Source organism: Mobula birostris, chromosome 13 (genome assembly GCF_030028105.1).
Source record: "Mobula birostris isolate sMobBir1 chromosome 13, sMobBir1.hap1, whole genome shotgun sequence".
Lineage (NCBI taxonomy): Eukaryota > Metazoa > Chordata > Chondrichthyes > Myliobatiformes > Myliobatidae > Mobula > Mobula birostris.
This window is the reverse complement of record NC_092382.1, coordinates 64,172,730-64,187,596: the sequence shown is the minus strand read 5'-3', so window position 1 is coordinate 64,187,596 and position 14,867 is coordinate 64,172,730. Positions and strand designations below refer to the sequence as shown.

The following is a 14,867-nucleotide window of genomic DNA, read 5'->3' as shown; positions in this document are numbered from 1 at the left end:
CTTAGACGTCCTGGTCACCCACAGAAAGAAGTGGTGTCCTCTTTAAAACCAGCCGGCAGAAGGCAAAGGCAAACCACTGTGTAACCTGCCACGTACATGATTTCCCAATATGTCAGAGCGGCATGGAGGGATATCGTCCGCCAACTGCGACCTCCTCCGACGACGTTAGTCCATCTGCCACTTGACTGTCCATTCTCTTGATCTGTCCAGGGTGGTCTGCAAACTTTCTGCTTCCTCTAGACTACCTACCATTCAACCAATATTTGGATTGTCCGCAAATTTGGCCACAAAGCCACCAATTTCATTACCCTGATTCATTGACATATGATGTGAAAGGATGCGGCCCTGATTCAGACCAGTCACCATCAGCTGACCAGAAAAAAAAAAGTCCCCAGATTAGTTTCGCTTTTTCGATCTCTCCTCGCCTGTCCCTTCATTTATTATCAAACCGTGCAGACTTTATACAGCCTCGGGATTCGTCCCCATACAGGCAGCCACGAAGCAAAGAAACACAGTAACACTCATTAAAACAAAAGAGGAAAGTCAAACACCCGGTGTGCAGAGAGAGAGAAACATATCGTACGAAAATAAAATCACGAAAACAGTGTTCACAATTAAAAGTCACAAAGTCAGTGATCACTGCAGCCGTACAGGAAATCCACTATGTGTAGGCCACAGCCTCAGGCCAGCACCGAGACGTGCAAAGCCCGCGGAGAAGCAAGCACAGCCGGAGAATCCCTCGCCTGCGACTCCGACAACGCGCCATTTCGATCTGTCCAGTTTCATAAATCGTCAAAACCTTGTGTCATTCCTCGCTGTCTGTTACTTCGATACGGCCTTGGGCTCGGGTTTCGTCGCTTCGATTCGGTCAGTACCTGACACGGACATCGTCTGTATTTCCACTCGTAAGCATGACATAGAGTGTGTTTACAAGTTTGCTGATATGTCGAAAGGAGGTGAGAGGGCCGGTTGCGATGCCGAAATTCGGACTTGCGTGCTGATAGATAGAAAAAGTAAATGAGAAGTCTGTACATGGCAGTTAATGATGGAAAATGTGAGGGAAGAGGAATCAAGTAGAGAAGATTACAGGTAAGTGAAATCCAAAGGGATTGAGATGTTCTTGCGTGTGAGATATAGAATAGTTAGTTTGACGGTGCATCAAGCAGTGAGGGCAGTAAATGGCACAATTATATTTGTTTATATACTTATATGTTTATTTATATATTTACTACAACAGGGCTGGTTGGAGTTCGGAAATGCAACTGTGCAGAGTATCAGCACACCCACACCTCAACGACTATTTTAGGTTCTGAATCCCTTATTTAAGAGAGAATACGTTCACGTTGACAGTCTAGAAGATATTACCTCAGCGGCCTTCTATATATTGGCGAGACCCGACGCAAACTGGGAAATCGCTTCACTGAACACCTACGCTCTGTCCGCCAGAGAAAGCAGGATCTCCCAGTGGCCACACATTTTAATTCCACATCCCATTCCCATTCTGATATGTCTATCCACGGCCTCCTCTACTGTAAAGATGAAGCCAGACTCAGGTTGGAGGAACAACACCTTATATTCCGTCTGAGTTGCCTCCAATCTGATGGCATGAACATTGACTTCTCTAACTTCCGTTAATGCCCCACCTCCCCCTCGTACCCCATCCGTTGTTTAATTTTTTATTAGTTTTTTTTACTATGAAACATTATGTTTCAATACTATGCAACAAAACTAGTACAAACTTATCCTGTTATTCACATTTTTACATACAATATTCAAGAATGTTATCTCCAGCCAAAGAGCCAAATTAACAATTACAGCTTTTAATTTCACTATCCAAGTCCACACACATCCAAAGCTTTAAAAAAAAACAAAGCCCCAATAAACCTGATATCTAGAAAAGGTGTTGTCCTATCACAAACTAAATATCTCCAGCCCTTTATATTCTCCTGACATTTCCACTTGCTCGCATCCATGTTCTAGATATAGAGGGAGCGGGGGGCGGGGGGGGGGCATATATAAACAGGATTAAGGGAATCTTGCAAACCCGTTGGAATTCTTTGAGGAAATAAGAAGCAGGATGGACACATGAGAATCTGTGGATGCTGTGCACTTCGATTTTCAGAAGATATTTGACAGGATTCCGCACATGAATCTGCCCAATGTATTCCATGAGAAATACTGGTAAACGTAGAGTGTCGGCTGATTGACGTAAGGAAAGTGTGGGAACAAAGAGATGACTCCCCGCTTGCCTACCGGTGACTGGGAGTGTTCCACAGGGGTGTGTTGGGACAGGCTTCTTGTTTACGATGATGAAATCGATGGCTCTGTAGCCAAGACTGCGGACTACACGAAGACAGGTGGAGGAGCAGCTGGTGTTGCGGAAGGAGGGAGGCTGCAGAAGGACATAGACAGATAAGGAGAATGGACAAAGTGATGGCATGAACCAGCTGGCCCTCGAAAGTTATCCGACGTGTCAACTCTTAATTGAATGGTGCTGTAACACTCCGATTGGATGGAAGACAGGACCTAAGTTGGACCGAACAGGAAATGCTACAGAGTGAGTAATTCCGTCTCCACCTCCAACGGGACACCGCCACTAAGCACATCTTTCCCTCCCCCGCCCCCCGCGCTTTCTGCTTTCCACAGGGATCGCTCCCTACGCGATTCCCTTGTCCATTCGTGTCCCCCCCGCCCACTATCCCTTCCCACCAATCTCCCTCCCGACACTTATCCGTGTAAGCGGAGCATTTGCTACACATGCCATTAAACTTCCTCTCTCATCACCATTCAGGGCCCCAGACAGTCCTTCCTGGAGAGGCGACACTTCCCCTGTGAGTTGGCTGGGGTGATATACTGCGTCTGTTGCTCCCGATGTGGCCTTCTATATATTGGCGAGACCTGACGCAGACTGGGAGATCGTTTCGCTGAACACCTACGTTCTGTCCGCCAGAGAAAGCAGGATCTCCCAGTGGCCACACATTTTAATTCCACTTCCCATTTCCATTCTGATATGTCTAGCTACGGCCTCCTCTACTGTAACGATGAAGCCACACTCAGATTGGAGGAACAACACCTTATATTCCGTCTGGGTCGCCTCCAACCTGATGGCATGAACATCGATTTCTCTAACTTCTGTCAATGCCCCACCTCCCCTTCGTACCCTATCCGTTATTTAATTTTTTACTAATTATAATATATATATTTTTCTCACTTTCTCTCTGCATTGCATGTATTGAATTAATTGCCAATGTTCATGTCCATGCCTTTCTCTTCCTTCACTGAACTCATTAAACGATTGAGTCTGCGAAAGATATCGGTCTCTGTTTCCTGAGGAGACTGAGGTCCTTTAACATCTGCTGGATGATGCCGAGGATGTTCTACGAGTCTGTGGTGGCCAGTGCTATCATGTTTGCTGTTGTGTGCTGGGGCAGCAGGCTGAGGGTAGCGGACACCAACAGAATCAACAAACTCATTCGTAAGGCCAGTGATGTTGTGGCGATGGAACTGGACTCTCTCACGGTGGTGTCTGAAAAGAGGATGCTGTCCAAGTTGCATGCCATCTTGGTCAATGTCTCCCATCCACTACATAATGGACTGGCTGGGCACAGGAGTACATTCAGCCAGAGACTCATTCCACCGAGATGCAACACAGAGCATCATAGGAAGTCATTCCTGCCTGTGGCCATCAAACTTTACCACTCCTTCCTTGGAGGGTCAGACACCCTGAGCCAATAGGCTGGTCTTGGACTTATCTCCTGGCATAATTTACATATTACTATTTAATTATTTATGGTGACACTGCAACGAAAACCAATTTCCCCCGGGATCAATAAAGTATGACTATGACTATGACTATGAAACAGAGGCGACACTGCAGGACCACGTTGCAGAAACAAGAGATATTCATAGCAGATTGAAAGAAAATTCAGTGAGTTGGGAGAACAGAGGGTAATAGCTCAGTTTGCCGGAGAGCCAAGGATTATTGATGCAATAGGTGTCATAATGGAGGGGGTGGGGGAGGGCGCTTGGAGGCGGACCCAAATGCAAGCCGCAGACACTGAACGACCAGGGACAGGATTAGGATGCAGGACCCGGGCTAGGACATGGACAAGAAACAGGGAACCCGGACAAGGAACTATGAACTAGGAGCCTGTGCTTGGACTCCGAGCCAGACACTGGACAAGGACTCAGAACCTGGGTCTTGACTCGGGCTCGGACTCCAAAACTAGGCAAGGACCTGACATGGCTACCGGACTAGACGTGTCTCGGGTCTCGAGGCTACAGGCTGGGGTTTTCAGGCTTGGGCTTGGAGACAGTCCGGGGGCTTGAGGCTGGAGAACAGGCGAAGACGTGGCGAGGCTTGGGATCTTCGTGGCCAAGCGATGCTTGGGATCTTCGAGGACAGGTGAGGCTTGGGATATTCGAGGCCACTCCTGGGCAGGACACGGGACTCCATCCCATGGAGGCAAGGACAGGGAGGGACAGACCCAACCGCAGGGTAACGACAAACAGCCTGGCTTATCCGACGGTGGCAAGGGACAGGAAGGGACAGAACGACCCAGCCATTTATGGACCTAGAAACGCAGACACTGTCGTCTACTCCCGTCAACCTGGGTCCCTCCAGATTGAATACCCCACCCCACTCCCACCACCCCAACCGCCCGAGTCGTTCTTAGTCCTGGAGGGCCTCATCGGTCGCCGGGTAGCTCCCATAGAAGGGTGGGGGGGGGTGGTGCTTTCATGGTCCGGTCCGTAATCCGCATTCCGGTTCACAGTCCGGTCTACGGACCCCGGACTCCGGGTCTTCCGGCTCTTCTTTGTTTCGGTTGGACTTAATCATAAACACCTGATCCTCATGTAGGAGGCTTCTTCTTTGTTATGTTAAAATTAAAAATGGCTTCTTTGTTATGTTAATCTCTTAAACTGAGCACATGTGAATTAAAATGACTTCTATGTTATGTTAAATTCTGAGAAAGTCTCTTGCTAGCAATTTGCTTGGGTTATAACAGATAGAAGGTGTACTATCAGCCAATGGGTGCCCATGTTATTCTTTCTTGGGGTGATAATGCTGTCTCATATGACTGAGAACCAGGAGGTTTTGGCGGGGAGACGGAGGAGAGACCGGGAGGACGACGGACGTGCGGGGAAAGCTCCGGTCGATCACTCCTGGTGGTCCCGAGCTGCGAGTTGACAGGGTCAGAGTGGTCCCGAAGAGGTCCCCGAGCTCCAACGTGTGCACGAAGAAACTGAACTTTGATAAGTCTGGCGCCTTTTCCATTACTTTTTGTGTATTGAACTTCTATTAATCTCATAGACTTAGTAATATCTATAAAGTGTAACTGGTAAAACATACATTGTGTGCAGGCTGATGATTGATGTTTGAAGCTGAATCAGGTGGCAGTTGTACAGCAACCGACGTAACCGGGAGACAATGTGGGCGGCGGATGGGGTTTCCCCGACATAAAATAACTGAACGTTACATTTGTGGGGGCAAACGTCTGGGATGTGGATTTTCGATAAAGTTGTAATAGTCGCCGCGTTAAGTAGTGCGAAGACCGATGGAGACAAGATTCTCCAAGCTGGTGTGAGTTAGAGGAGGTACCGGTGAATCATGCGTGCGTGCTAAGTGGGGTGGATTTACGCAGTTCGGGAAATGTACTAGTGCGGGGGTTGAGTTTGATCAAAGGTGCAGGGCAGGTAGAACTGGTAGCTAGAAGGTGCGGTAAAGAAGTGGAATCCAGCTGGGTGTTGGTTCGCACGAGTGCTGACGTCATGACGTTGGAACTGCCAGCGACGGTAAGTGTCCCGGGGGAGGCGGGGCCATGGGGTCTCCACACCCTCCCGGAGGAAGAAAGTGAGGAGACACCGGAATAGGAGCTAGATGAGACCCCAGGGGAGGTGCCAGTAGCCAGTGGTGGAGGGTTAGAGTGGGAAGGCTTGGCCAGGCCCCTTCCCCCAGCTAGGGGTGAGACCTCCGAGTTAGCGGACGCCATTTCCTCCCTGGTGAGAAGGGCCGAGGGGCCCCGCCTGAAGCTGAGAATTTTCTCAGGAGCCACGCTTACCCCGGAAGGGGAGGACGACTACGAGGTATGGAATAAGAATACGCCCCAGTTGTTAGAGGCGTGGTCAGGCTCGGATGAGGAAAAGAGACGGCGATTGGTGGAAAGTTTGAGGGGTTGGGCGGCCGGTGTAGTCCGCTGCCTGAAGGCGGAACGGCCCTCGGCTTCCCTGTCGGAGTATCAGGAAGCCTTGGAGGGAGCGTTTGGAATATCGGGAGATCCCTGGGATCTTTAGCGGAGTTTCACCACATGGGGCAGCGTACAGGGGAAAAGCTCTGAGAAAACATTTTTCGGCTGGGGAGAATGCTTACTGGGTTGCGGCGCCGAGGGGTAGCGAAGGCGGACGAAGTGGCGAGGTTGAGGATGAGTCAGATATTTAGTGGTTCCCTGGAGGAGGACAAGGTGGCTTGGAGACTCCGGCAGTCCTATAAAAGGAGCCCCTTCCATCATTCGGGCATCTGATTAGAGAGGTGCGGGAGGAAGAGAGCGCTTTGGGGCGGAAAAAGGGCTCGGACCACCGGGGACGGTCCTCAGCGGTTTAGGCGTTGGTAGCTGGGTTGAGAACCGAGAAACCCCCGCTTGAGGGAATGGACAAGGAGAGTACCCCCTTGGGGACGGCCGCACCGTGGGTTAGGAGTGGGGGGCGTATCGGGAGGAGAGGGGCGGCGGGAAGCGTGTGCTATAACTATGGGGAAGAGGGGCATTTCCGGCGGGAATGTGAGTGGCCGGGGGTGTGCTACAGCTGTGGGGAAGTGGGGCACTTTCGGAGTGATTGTGAGAGACGAGATATCCCGCGGAGGGAGAGCCCCCGGGCCACTAAGAAGGGAGAAGTGTCGAGAAACTTCGGACAGGCTCAGTGAGGGAACGGACTGGAGTCTCAGGGGGAACACGTTACCAGAAATCAGCCATGGGACCCCCGACAGAACAAGCCCGTATTCCGGATGGACTTGTGCGACCCCATTCCAGCCTGTCCCTACGGATAGAGGGAATCTTTGCAAAAGCCATCCTTGACACAGGATCGCTTTTTACCTTATTACACCAGTCGTTCTACAACAAATATCTGAAGCATTTGCCAGTAACTCCGTTTAATGCTCTGGAGGTTTGGGGCATAAGTGACGGTGATTACCGGTACGATGGGTACCTGTCAGTGAGATCGGAATTCTCGGAGGGCGATGTGGGAGAGTCGGAAACCCTTGAGACGCTGGTGTTGGTTTGTCTGGACCCGGTGGAAAGCGGTGGCGCTGCCCTACTAGTGGGGACTAACTCCCCTCTTGTGCGACGGCTCCTGGGAGCCTATAAGGAGAAGGCGGTGGAGAACTTTCTGGAGAACCTCTCCGTACACCCAATGTTTCGAGCGGTAGACGAAGGAGTGGATGACCCCCAGGGGCTGGATCCTGAGTGCAAACGAGGGATGGTGTGGTGTACTCAGGCGAGGCCTAAGGTGATACGACCAAGGGAGGTGACACTAGTGATGGGGACCACCAGATTTCCCGGAGTACCCGCGGGCGAGGCCCCAGAAGACCTTGAAGGGGAGTCCCGGTTCCCGGCTGGGGCGCTGGTGAGACCTGAATTGCAGAGGGCCTCGATTGTACAGGCACGCCGGATGGGGGTGATGGCAAGGAACATAACGGAGAGGAAGATCACCTTTAAGCGCGGGATGCCCCTTGCGCACTTGTTCCCGGTGACGGTGATGTCCAGCGCCCCCGTGAGGCCCACTGGAGGAAAACTATTGAAGAACGGGGGGCGGCTGACCGAGGAGGCCTTTAATTTTGAAAACTCCCCTGTACCGCCGGCGTATAAGAGCAGGCTGGTGGAGAAGATGCTGAAGTTAGGGGATGTCTTTTCTCAGGGCGAATTTGATGTAGGGTTTTCCAAGAGCACTCGGCACACCATTCGGGTAATAAATGACACCCCGTTTAGGGAGAGGTCGCGGCGGTTGGCCCCAGCAGATGTGGAAGATGTGCGGCAGCACTTGCGGCAGTTGAAAGATGCAGGGATTATTGCGGAGTCCCGAAGCCCCGATGCGTCCCCCATAGTGGTGGCAAGGAAGAAAAATGGGAAGGTATGCATGTGCCTGGACTACAGGACCCTGAACTGCCGCACTGTTCCCGACCAATATACAGTCCCGACGGTTCAAAACGCGTTGGCCTGTTTGAGTGATGCCCAGTGGTTTGGTGTATTGGATTTGCCGAGTGGGTATTACAGATTCCGATGAGTGGGGCCGATAAAGAGAAGACCGCCTTTATCTGCCCCTGGGATTCTACCAGTTCCAAAGAATGTCCCAAGGCATATCGGGGGCCCCAGCCACCTTCCAGCGGCTCATGGAGAGGACGGTGGGGGATATGAACCTGCTCGAGGTGTTGGTGTATCTGGACGACCTGATAGTGTTTGGATCTACGTTGGAGGAACATGAGGAGCGGCTGCTGAAGGTGTTGAGTCGGCTGAAGGAGGAAGGGTTAAAACTGTCCCTGGATAAATGTCAGTTCTGTAAGCCGTCGGTAGGCTATGTTGGACACATAATTTCGCGAAATAGAGTGGCTACTGATCCAGCTAAGGTAGACGCAGTGACCACCTGGCCGAGACCCCAGAAGGTGAGCGCCTTACGCTCGTTTTTGGGGTTTTGCGGATATTACCGGCGGTTCGTGAAAGGATATGCGAAAATGAGTCACCCATTGAACCAGCTGCTGTGTGGCTATCCACCTGTGGGGAGGAAGAGGAAGGGAGACCAACGGCCGGAGGTAGGATATTTGAACCCGGGTGAGCCTTTTGGATCGAGGTGGGATGCTCAATGCGAAGAGACGTTCTAATCTCTGAAAAATGGCGCTGACACAGGCCCCGGTGTTGGCTTTTGCAGATCTCCGGAAGCCGTATGTTCTACACACTGATGCCAGTCGAGACGGTCTGGGGGCTGTCCTGTATCAGGAACAGGGAAACGGATTGAGGCCGGTGGCATTTGTCAGCTGAAGCTTGTCGCCGTCTGTGAGAAACCATCCCTCTCACAAGTTGGAGTTCCTGGCAATGAAATGGGCGGCGGTGGACAAGTTGAGCGACTATCTATACGGGGCCAAGTTTGTGGTGAGAACGGACAATAACCCTCTCACTTATATCCTGACATAGACAAAACTGGACGCTACTGGGCATCGGTGGTTGGCTGCCTTGTCTGTTTATGAGTTCAGCCTGAAGTACCGGACGGGGAGTCGGAACATCGATGCAGATGCTTTATCTCGTCGGGCACGGACGAGGAGTGGGAGAACGTCCCTGCCCCGGGAGTGAAGGCCGTCTGTCAAGTTGGGAGCTACGCTGAAACAGGAGGCCTGCTGAGGCCGAATCGGGCAGTGGACCAATTGGGGACTGATGATGACGCTCTACCCACTGTTTACTATAACTTGACTGCTCTGAGGAACAGGCAGCTGCCGGAGTTGAGCCCCCAGGAAGTGGGGGTGGCTCAACGTGATGACCCGACCATTGGCACTATCTGGTACGCGGTTAGACAGGGGGGGGGGTATGGGGCAGGTGGAGAAGGCGAAGCACGCCTCAGTGCCCCTACTACTGAAGGAGTGGCCTCGGTTGAAGCTGAAGAACCAAATCTTGTACCGGGTCACGTAGCCCCCAGACCACCCCGGCGATGGCAGTTGGTCATGCCGCAGAAGTATCGGAAGACCGTGCTCCAGGCACTACATGATGATTCCGGGCATTTGGGGGTAGAAAAGACCTATGGATTACTCAAGGACCGGTTTTACTGGCCCCGGATGAGGGGGGAGGTTGAAGAATACTGTAAGACCTGTAGTCGCTGCATCCGGAGGAAGACCCCGCCTGCGCAGGAGCACCCTTTGTCCCACTTGCAGAGTGCGGGACCCATGGACCTGGTGTGTATGAATTTCCTGTCTATTGAGCCAGACACCAGCAACACAGCCAAAGTCTTGGTCATCACGGATCACTACACTAGATATGCGCAGGCTTTTCCTACTAAGGACCAGAAAGCGACTACAGTGGCGAAGGTGTTATGGGAGATGTACTTCGTCCATTATGGACTCTCCCGGCGGATCCATGGTGATCAGGGACGGGACTTCGAGAGCAGGCTTATCGGTGAACTACTGGGTATGCTTGGGGTCGAGAAATCCAGGACCACACCCTATCACCCGCAGGGTGATCCTCAGCCCGAGAGGTTTAACCGGACCCTGCTGGACATGCCCGGCACTTTGGAGATTGGACAGAAGAGTAAGTGGAGTCAGCACATCGGCCATTTGGTTCACTGTTACAATTGTACTTACAATGATGCTACGGGGTACTCGCCTTATTATCTGATGTTCGGGCGGGAAGCGAAGTTGCCCATTGACCTGTGTTTTGGGACTGAAGCGTGTGAATGACATTCGAAGCCCGATTCTGAAGTATGTGCCCGATATGAGCAGAGAGTTGAAAAGGGCGTACGAGTTGGCTGAGGCGGCGTCCACCAAGCAGAATCAGAGGAATAAGAAGAGGTATGATCAGAAAGTCAAGTTCGCCCAACTATTGCCGGGAGACCGGGTCCTTATCCGGAATTTAGGACTACCTGGTAGGCACAATTTGACGGATCGTTGGGCGGTCACCCCCAATGTGGTAGAGAGCCAGATGCCGAATCTCCCTGTTTACCGGGTGAGACCCGATGATGGGAAGGGGCCTGTCAATGTACTCCATCGGAACCACTTGTTGCCTCTGGGTCGAGAGGCGCAGGTAGACCAAGTGCCCGAATGGGAGTTTACGCCTAGTATGAGGACTCTGCGAGGGCGCAGGGCGAGGGAAGAGCCCGCTGCGAAAGAGATGGGGGCCGGTCCCCACCCCAAAAAGGGATACGTCATCGGAAAATGACGATTCGGACGTGTGGCACCTGTTTCCGTTCGCTGATTCCCCGGTACCGGAAGAAGAGGCTCCTGGCCCTTCCCCCATTGAGGTAGATGAGAGGATGGAGGTTGTTGAGGAGCCTCCTGAAAGACAGCCGGCTTTGCGGGGAGAGAGGGTGGAACCAGAACCCAAGGCAGAGGGCTCACAGGTGCCGAGGTGTCCCAGTGAGCGTGAAGGTGAGGGTCCTACAGGTAGGCCCGGGTGTCACCTGTGGTGTCTGAGCCAGAAGAGTCAGCAGAGGAGGTACAAAGGTCTCAGAGAAGTAGGCACCACCCCACCCCCGCCCCGGAGAGGTTGACTTATATAGCGCCGGGAGAACAGGGTGTGATCTCTACTGCCCTGGGAAGTTATATTACTGCTATATGCACATAGGTTGGGTTTTGTGTTTTGCAAGGAGCAAAGGTGAACTTTGTTAATGTCATTTGGTGGGGGGAGAGTGTGAGCGGTTTCTTCTTTTATGTTACTGCGTATGTTAATCAAAATGGCTTCTTTGTTATTTTAATCTTCTATGTTACTGCATATCTTAATTAAAATGGTTTCTTTGTTATGTTAAATGCTGATAAAGTCTCTAGCTAGCACTTTGTTAGGGTTATATTATAGATAACAGAGTAAACGAACCAATGGGTTTCCATGTTATTCTTTCTTGGGGTGATATGTTCTGTCATATGGCTGGGAACCAGGGGATTTTGGCAGTGAGTTGGAGATGAGACCGGGAGGACGACGGACGTGCGGGGAAAGCTCCGGTCGATCACTCCGGGTGGTCCCGAGCTGCGAGTCGAAGGGGTCAGAGTGGTCCCGAAGAGGTCCCCGGGCTCCAACGTGTGCACGAAGAAACTGAACTTTGATAAGTCTGGCGCCTTTTCCATTCCTTTTTTTGTATTGAACTTCTATTAATCTCATAGACTTAGTAATATCTATAAAGTGTCATTGGTAAAACATACATTGTGTGCAGGCTGATGATTGATGTTTGAAGCTGCATCAGGTGGCAACCGATGTAACCGGGAGACAAGGTGGGCGGCGGACAGGGTTACGAGCCAATATAGCTGAGCGTTACACAGAGTTACTAGGACGTCCCATCACTGAGCAGATATGGTCTTCCCATTCTGTTTCACTTAGTCTATCACGCAAAAGGTTCATTGCTTACAGGAAGTCACAGAACTCACAGAGAACGGAACCCTGACAGAGCATTCGCCGCTCTTCCTCAGCCTGGTGATAGGGAAAGGCTCCCAGTCCCAGGGAGTGTTGTGGGAAATCCTTTGTGGAAATGAGGAATGGATCGGCAAAGTTGGACAAAATGATGAAAGATGTTCTGGAGCTCAGTATGCAAAAGCAACACACTGAACTGAAAAGCACATCAAAACATTGTAGACTTAACAATGTTATAGATCATAGAACAGTGCAACACAGCAACAGTATATTCGGACCAAAATATTGTACTAGGTCAAATAAATTAGTAGCCAAATGCCCATTAAATGAATTCCTTGTGTGTACATCATGTCTATATCCCTCCATTTTCCATTCATGACTTCTAAGCGTTTCTTAAAAGTCCCTGCTATATCTGCCTCTAGCAGCACCCCAGACACGCATTCCAGCCCCTATGTCAACGAACTTGTCTCTCACATCTCCTTTCAGTTTATCCCTTCTCATATTAATTGCATGGCCCCCGGTGTTAGACATTTCAACACTAGGGGAAAAAAAAAAGATACGTGTCTCAGTTCTATCTACGCCTCTCTTAATCTTATAAACCTCTGTCAGATCTACCCTCTGCCTCCGCCGCTCCTGAGAAAACACCTCAAGTTTGCCCGACCACTCATAATAGCACGTGCCCTCTAATACAGTCCACGTCCTGATAACTCTCTTCCGCACCCTCTCCAAATCCTTGACATCCTAGAAGCTTTTATACCCTTTACAACTGTGTACTAGACTTGCAGTGTCTGGTCTGACACACCAAATCATTTTAATTCGAATAGCCAGAAACTGTTTGATAAACATGTTCTATAGGAAGTCTTGTTAGTAAAAGCAAATTTTGGAATTGCTCCCCGAATGTTAAATTCAATCTCCATATTTAACTATCCACTAATGCCTGAATGCCCATTTACCCCAGAAATGTAAGCGTCCCATATCAAGAATGGAATGGTACAACTTTCATTCTCAACCCAGATTACACATGGCCAGTCTGGAATCTGTCTTTTTGCCAACATCAGTTCCATGGAAAATAAAGAAATACAAACCAAAAACAGACAGGACAGTGAAATCCATTCTTGTTTTATTCTTCCTATGGATCCTTCTGCAAGTAACTGCTAAACTTAAACTAACCAGGTAATTCCCACAATAAAAAGCTTTCACACATTTTTCAAAGAACCAAGGGAGAGATAAAAAAAAATCTGCTGAGTGGGGGCCCTGAGAAGTTAACGCAAATTTACGCACATCTCTTTCTCTGAAATGAACGCAGTGTGGCCACACTTTAAACACCTGATACATGCAAATTATTTACACTTTAAATCATTTCAGAAACTCTCCTGTTCCTTACAGTTAAACTGTTACTAAAATATTCAGTTACAATCTGACAAAACATGAGTAAATTTGTTGCTCAAAGCATTTAAAATAAAGAAATATTGAAGTTATTTATCATGCAGAAGTAAATGGCATTCAATAAGTTTGAGCATGAAATTGTCAGATTAAACAATATTCCAACATATTCTGACCCTTCTCTAACTCCGATCTCTGATTTCTGCCAGGATTTAAATTACATGAACAGTTTTCTGTCTACTGTTCTACATTACCACAGCTGAAACAGAAAAGTTGACCGTTGTACTACCCCTGACAACAGCTCCCCTGATCAGATGAAGGCGTACTCCAGCGCTGTGTTACTTCCCTTCTACAATATATTTGCTGGCTGACCCACATCTCCCCACACAATATCCCGTTTATCTTCTTGAAGGGAAAACACTTTTAGCTGCCTCTGGTGTATTAGTAAAGTAAAATTCTAGAACACCAGAGGGAGGTGATAGGTAGGTAAGGCGACAGAGAGGATGAAAGAGGAATGGGGAATGGGGAACAGTTCCTCCGTCTCCGCTGCATCTGCTCTGAGGATGAGGCTTTCCGTTCCAGGACATCTCAAATGTCCTCTTTCATTAAGGATCGTGGTTTCCCTTCTACCGTCTCAATGATGCCCTCACCCTCATATCCTCCATTTCCCGCACTTCGGCTCTCACCCTATCCTCCCGCAACCACAACAGAGACAGAGTTCCCCTTGTCCTTACCTACCACCCCACCAGCCTCTGGATCCAGCACATTATCCTCCGCAACTTCCGCCACCTTCAACAGGACCCCACCACTAAGCACATCTTTCCCTCTCCACCCCTCTCCGCTTTCCGCAGGGATCGGTCCCTCCGTGACTCCCTTATCCGCACGTCCGTCCTCACTGATCTCCCACCTGGCACTTATCCCTATAAGCGTTAGTGCTACACCTGTCCCTACACCTCATCTCTTGCAAACATTCAGGGCCCCAAACAGTCCTTCCAGGTGAGACAACACTTCACTTGTGAGTCTGTTGTGGTCATCTATTGCATGTGGTGCTCCCGGTGCGGCCTCCTCTACATCGGTGAAACCCGACGCAGATTGGGGGACCGCTTCATCGAGCACCTCTGCTCCGTCCGCCACAACAGACAGGATCTCCCGGTAGCCACCCACTTCAACTCTGCTTCCCATTCCCATTCAGATATGTCCATACATGGCCTCCTCTACTGCCATGATGAGGCTAACAGGTTGGAGGAGCAACACCTCATATACCGTCTAGGTAGTCTCCAGCCCCTTGGTATGGACATAGAATTCTCTAACTTCCGGTAATTCCCTCCCCCTCACTTCCTCTATCCCTATATCACTCTAGCCCCTCCCCCAGCTCTCTCATTGTTCCGCCTCCTTCTTCTA

The 14,867-nt window shown here is 50.3% G+C and overlaps 1 pseudogene; it reads left to right on the top strand.

Moving 5' to 3' along the window:
* The first annotated feature begins 663 nt into the window (after positions 1 to 663).
* Positions 664 to 6,919, top strand: LOC140207972 (modulator of apoptosis 1-like; annotated as a pseudogene).
* Positions 6,920 to 14,867: the final 7,948 nt, after the last annotated feature.